Source organism: Peromyscus leucopus, chromosome 12 (genome assembly GCF_004664715.2).
Source record: "Peromyscus leucopus breed LL Stock chromosome 12, UCI_PerLeu_2.1, whole genome shotgun sequence".
Taxonomy (NCBI): Eukaryota; Metazoa; Chordata; class Mammalia; order Rodentia; family Cricetidae; genus Peromyscus; species Peromyscus leucopus.
The window spans coordinates 67,984,258-67,990,257 of NC_051073.1; the positions used below are offsets into that span (position 1 = coordinate 67,984,258).

The following is a 6,000-nucleotide window of genomic DNA, read 5'->3' on the forward strand; positions in this document are numbered from 1 at the left end:
AAATATCCAATTAAGTTCATGCTTGTGTCCTTAAAATCTGGAAGAGGGCATTGGATCCCCTAGAACCAATGTTAAAGAGGCATAACAGAAAAACAGATACCACAAATGCATAGACAATAATTGAAATAAAATTATCAATAATGCAAGAATTCTTGCAATTTAATACAATATAAAAGTATTTTTAAAATATAAGAGAATTAAAAATAGACTATAGATTAACCAAGAAATTTTCTTTTTAGATAAATAAGATGACCTTCTGAAAATATCAACAAAGAGATTAATATTAAATACCACACAGATGGCATAGCACTATACTAATCATATTTAAAAACAGAGTTACTTTATTGAAAGATAAATATGAAGAAACAATTGAAAAGAAATTTAAATATTTCAAAAAGATAACAACTGTATAGAGGTTAGATCATTACCTGGTATGGTTGAGTCAGCATTCTTTACCAGATGATATTTTAAATTGCCTCTGGGTTGTGCAATCTTAAGGAGATGGAGCCTTGTGGGAGATCATTGGGTTATTGGGAACATAACATTGAGGGGATTGTGAGTCAATGACCTCTAAAAAGAGATCATCTCCCTCTTACTCTCTGTCCATAAATGTGTATTTGTGTGGCCACTAATCTTCCCTGAGTCACATCTAGTAGCTTTATTAAGCATTCTAAGAAATAGACCTGCCAAAATTAGACCAAAACATGTAAATAAAAACAAATATTTTTCTTTATAAATTATTTCACTTCATTATTGTTGCTGAAATCTGATCAATACAACTTTTTAATATATCAAAATGTCAAAGCAGAAGAGAATTTTAGTGGGCGGCATTAATCCAAAAGTTAAAAGAATACAATAACTCAAAGTTTATGTATAATTATTCGTATTTATATATAGCAAAGCAAAAATATACATTTGAAACAACCGAAAGGGGAAAATGTTTCCTCCATTAAAAAAACAATTAGCATGACAGCTGGCGTCTTAGTCATTCTTGAGGTCAGAATGCAATGCTCTTTATGTAGGAGCAGAAAATATTAGACGTATTCTTTGTCCTGGCTATCGGCTGTCTAAAATATATCACAGAAGCTTGAGGCTTAGCACACACTTACCATAGCACTTTTTCTTGGGTTAGGTTGTAGTAGGTATTGAGATGGATAATTATGATTGAGTCTTGCAGGGTGGGTGTTGTTAAGTGGTACTTGTACTGGAGTAGGCTGTCATCATGATTTGAATTGACAAATACTCATCAAAAATGACTGACTGGGGAGAGTTTTGCAAGAACTCTGTAGTTCTCAATAGTTGTTAAATGGGCGCTCCCAGGTCCTCATCAGGTAGACAGTATCACATTTTATTTGACATGGTCACTGATCTAAGAGGGAAGTGGAGAAGAAGAGAAGGAGGAAGAGGAGGTGGAGGAATAGGAGGAAAAGGAGGAAGAAGAAATAAGAGGAAGAGGAAGAGGAAGAGGAAGAAGAAGAAGAAGAAGAAGAAGAAGAAGAAGAAGAAGAAGAAGAAAAAGAAGAAGAAAAAGAAGAAGAAGAAATTGTCTGATCAACTGACCAGCTGATTGATCCTTCAGCAAAGAAGAGGAGAAATGGTTTCCAAGTTTTGAAGAAAGAAATTTCAAAGGATGTGGGATTATACTTTTTTTTTGGTCGTTGTAACAAGCGGTTTATTGATTTTGCTGTGTCATAACCTACAGTAGCACAGCTTTGCTCTGCTCCAGGGCTCAGTATATATAGGAAACCCAGGACCCAGGGGGTCCATAGGCATGGCGATCAGCTGACCAATGAAATGAGTGAACACAGAAGGGCATTCACTGGTTCACAAAGGTCACTTAGGTGCCAGGGCTGACCCACAGTCCTACAGATGCTGGGATCAGGAGTGCAGCAGCTTTTCTAGCCCCTCAGTTACTCATACTGCAAGAGAGAGAAGGGTATGGATCTTAGGTGAACCTGCCTTTCAGCGAGCTCACCTCTATCAGGCTCGCACACCCACCACCTCAGCCTGTGGCTGGCCCAGCACCTAACAGGCCTCAGGCATGGCTCCTCCAATGGCCAGGAGATCATCTACAACAACCACATTCTGCCCAGGTTCTAAGGCATCTTTCTGGATTTCCAGCTCAGTCTTACCAAACTCCAGAGCATAGGAGGCTGGCATGATAGGTAGGTCCTGGCCGCTTTCAACCTTTCAAGCATATGCATCCCAGATTCAGATCCTGAGCTAGAGAGGGGCCAAACAGGAAACCCCTAGAGTCTAGGCCTGCGATGTAGTTAATCTTGCCTCTTTCGGGGGACTTCAGGTGACTGGCCAGGAGGCAGATGGAAGCTCCCAAGAAGTCTAAATCCTTCAAGAGGGGCAAGATAACCCTGAACAGCACGTCCGAGATGGGGAAGTCCGGGAAAACTGAGGATGCTCTGTGCCACTAACTGCAACATAAGTTCTGCCATAACCTCATGAGAAAACAATATGGGGATTACACTTTTTTTAAAAATTCTCAAATACATACAGAGGAGTAAAGAAATGAGAAAACACATTGAGAAAATTCCTATCTTGACCATCAAGAAGTATTAACCAAAGATGCCATTATAACGGATTTCATATGCAAGAAAGTATGTGGAATGTAGCAGTACAAAGTCAAGCTGCAAAATCAGATTATAGGTCACAAAAAAAAGTTGAAACTTACATAGAATCTTAGCTTATATCTGAGCACCATTGCTACTCGTTGGGGAAAAATAGATATTTCAATCAATGATGCAGACACTCTCACTCATCCAGATAAAGGAAAAGGAAACGGAGACCCTAACTTCATATGCATAGTTAACATCTGATGAATTACAAATTTAAATACAAATTTCAAAAATATAAAATGTAAGGAAGACAAATACTTTATGAACTAAATACAGGAAACATCTATTGACACAGAAGGCACAGAGAAAGAAATGAGTTATCCCATACACTTATGATTTCCTTTTAATTTTTCCATGATGTGATCTTCATGGGTTTCAGATCTGAGTCTTTACAATATGACCTAGCTACACCACTCCTTGGAATATGCCTAAAGAACTTACCATCCTATTTCAGAGATACTTGATCAGGCAATGTTTTTTGCTGCCCTATTCACAATGGCCAGGGAATGGAGACAACCTAAATGTCCTTCAACAGATGAATGGATAATAAAAATATGGTACATATACACAATAGGATACTATTTAGCTGTAAAGGATAATGAAATTTGCAGGTAAATGAATGTAGCTAGAAAAGATTAGATTGAGATAACCCAGACCCAGAAAGATAAATACCACATGTTTTTTCTCTGTGGTTCCTGGTTCAAAGTCTTTGTATGGAAGATACAATGTGGAATAACCACAGAAACCAGTGAAGTATATGCAAGGAAGTATATGGAATGCAGCAATACAAAGTCAAGCTTCGAAATCCAGGGCCATAGGAGGTGGTAGTGGCTTAAGAGGAAAATAGCAGGATTGAGGTGATATGAAAAACAAAATGTAAATATGGAGAGGGGGCTCCACCTGGGGACAATAGGGGACTGTCATGACAAAAACAGGAGGGACAAGAGACAAATAATACAAAAGGTGTGTACTTAAACCTCGGGGAAACATGCAATTTTATATTTACCAAAAATATGCATTATATATATGATATATCCATATGTACTTTTATATATAGTACACACACACACACACACACACACACACACACACACACACACACACACAGGTCTTGTGAAAGAAATTGAGCCATTCAGGATAGCCATAAACCCACAAGATTGATAGATAGATTAACAAAAACTCTAATGCCAGGTACAAGAAATTTCCTGTGGAGGGTTGTCAGTTTAGTCCAAGTGACTCCCCAAACAATCTAGATTATAGAGACAGCCTTTCTTTGCTTCTTAGAAGTTGAAGGTAATCCCCTGTTGCTGAAGGAACCACCTGTTTAGAACTCAGGACTCAGATTATTTAAGCCGGCTGAAACTTAAAAGTCTTGAGACCTTCCTGACATCTAGCTTCCATTTAGGTACCCTAAAATGCTATGCAAGCTGTCAAGAGAAGGAAATCTTTAATAGTCCTACTCGGGAGCATCACCTATGAAACATGACAATGACCAGCATGCAAGATATCCTGAGTGGTGACACAGGATGGCAGTAAACCCAAGCTCTGTACCTGGATTTAAGGCCCATTCAACAGTAGGGAAATTGGGACTGATACTAGAAACCTCGAAAACTTCCCTGGGAGTAGTGAAGTCATGGACCATAGAAAAGAATTTACTGCCATCACTTTGCTAGGCCACCATATTTCCTTAATACATGCTAAAACTTATCCTTATACCCACAGAGAAGTGTAGCTATCACACATCAAAGCTTTTCTTGTCTTTATTTTTCTCCTTTAATTAAAAGTAGATTTTCCCCTCACATAACATGTCCTGATAACAGTCCCCCCTTCCTCTACTCCACCCAACTCCTCCCCACTGCCCCTCTTATCCAGATCCACCCCTTTCCATCTCTTATTAGAAAACCAACAGGCTTCTGAGGGACAATAATAATAAAACAAAACAAAATATAATGTAATAAGATAAAACAAAAACTAGTACATTGGAATAGGACAAAATAAGCAGAAAGAAAGAAAAGAGCCTAAAAAAGGCACAAGAAACAAATATAGACACAAACCCATTTAATCACACACTCAGGAATCCCATAAAAACATTAACCTGGAAGCCGACCTGTAGATATTATGTTATATTTTATTACATATAAATATTATATATAATAAAAATAAAATATAAAACAAGATTTTAAAAAAGCTCTGATACAACATTATGAGGCAAGGAAGCTCCAAGATTAAGTTCATTTTCTGTTGACCATCTACTGCTAGGCATGTATCCTGCCCTTAAGAGTAGTTTGCTTCCTCCAGAAACTCTCTTGGAGAAAACTACATTTTCATTTTCAAGTGGTTTTCAATTGGAGATTGCCTGTGGCTTAGAGATCAGGGCATGTGTATACTTTCACCTGACGACCCCATCTGGAACAGACCTATGCAGGCCTTGTGCATGTTTCCTCAGTCTCTGTGAGTTCAGTGCATAGATCTTATTGATTTAGAAGGTCCTGTTTCCTTGATGTCCCCCATTCCCTCTGGTTCCTGCACTCTTTCTGCCTCCTCTTGCTCAGGGTTCCCTGAGCCTTGAGGGGAGGGATTTGATGGATCTATCCCATTTAGGGCTGAGTGTTCTAGTGTCTCTCACTCTCTAAATATTGTCTGGCTGTGGGTCTCTGTATTTCTTTAAAGATATGCAGACCATCACAGTAAACCACAGGTGGACACAATGCAGATGTCAACAAATGGTGGAGAACTCAGCTCCAAAGGATACATCTGTACCATAGGTACTGTCTCAGACAATATTGGAAAAGAGAGGACAGAAAGATTTTAAGAGCCAGAAAACCAGGAAATTGGCTGTGAAATAGTATCTTATATTAATAACTGCATAAATAATACTGAAACAATGGCAATATCCATAGACATGCTAATGTTTAAGTGAGAACTAAACAGGCAATTTAAAGACTGCTGGGAAAGGGAGAATTAGCTTCTCCCAGGCATAAACCCCATATTTATTATCCAATACAAAGTGCTCAGCTCTAAAACATTATATATACAAACAACAAAGGCAGATACAGTTTTATTTTTAGACTTATTTTATTTTGCACATAAATATATATACATCTATGTGCATGTAACAACACTAATCAAAGAAAAAGTGTCTGTCAATTTGAGACTAGGAGAGCACAGTTAAAATTGGGAGGAGGGCACCTCGAACAGACTGGAGTGAGGAAGGGGAAGAGAGAAAATGATGCAATTCCACTCGATTACAATTGTATGGAAAAATATCTCTGTAGTGGAGATGATTAAACACTTCACATATACTGTTAATATGATGACCAATGAAGATGATAAAGTTCATGGAGAAGATGACATAAGATTATGGCCTTAG

At 38.1% G+C, this 6,000-nt stretch overlaps 1 pseudogene; it reads right to left on the reverse strand.

Moving 5' to 3' along the window:
• Nucleotides 1-1,910: 1,910 nt before the first annotated feature.
• Nucleotides 1,911-2,450, reverse strand: LOC114697081 (annotated as a pseudogene).
• Nucleotides 2,451-6,000: the final 3,550 nt, after the last annotated feature.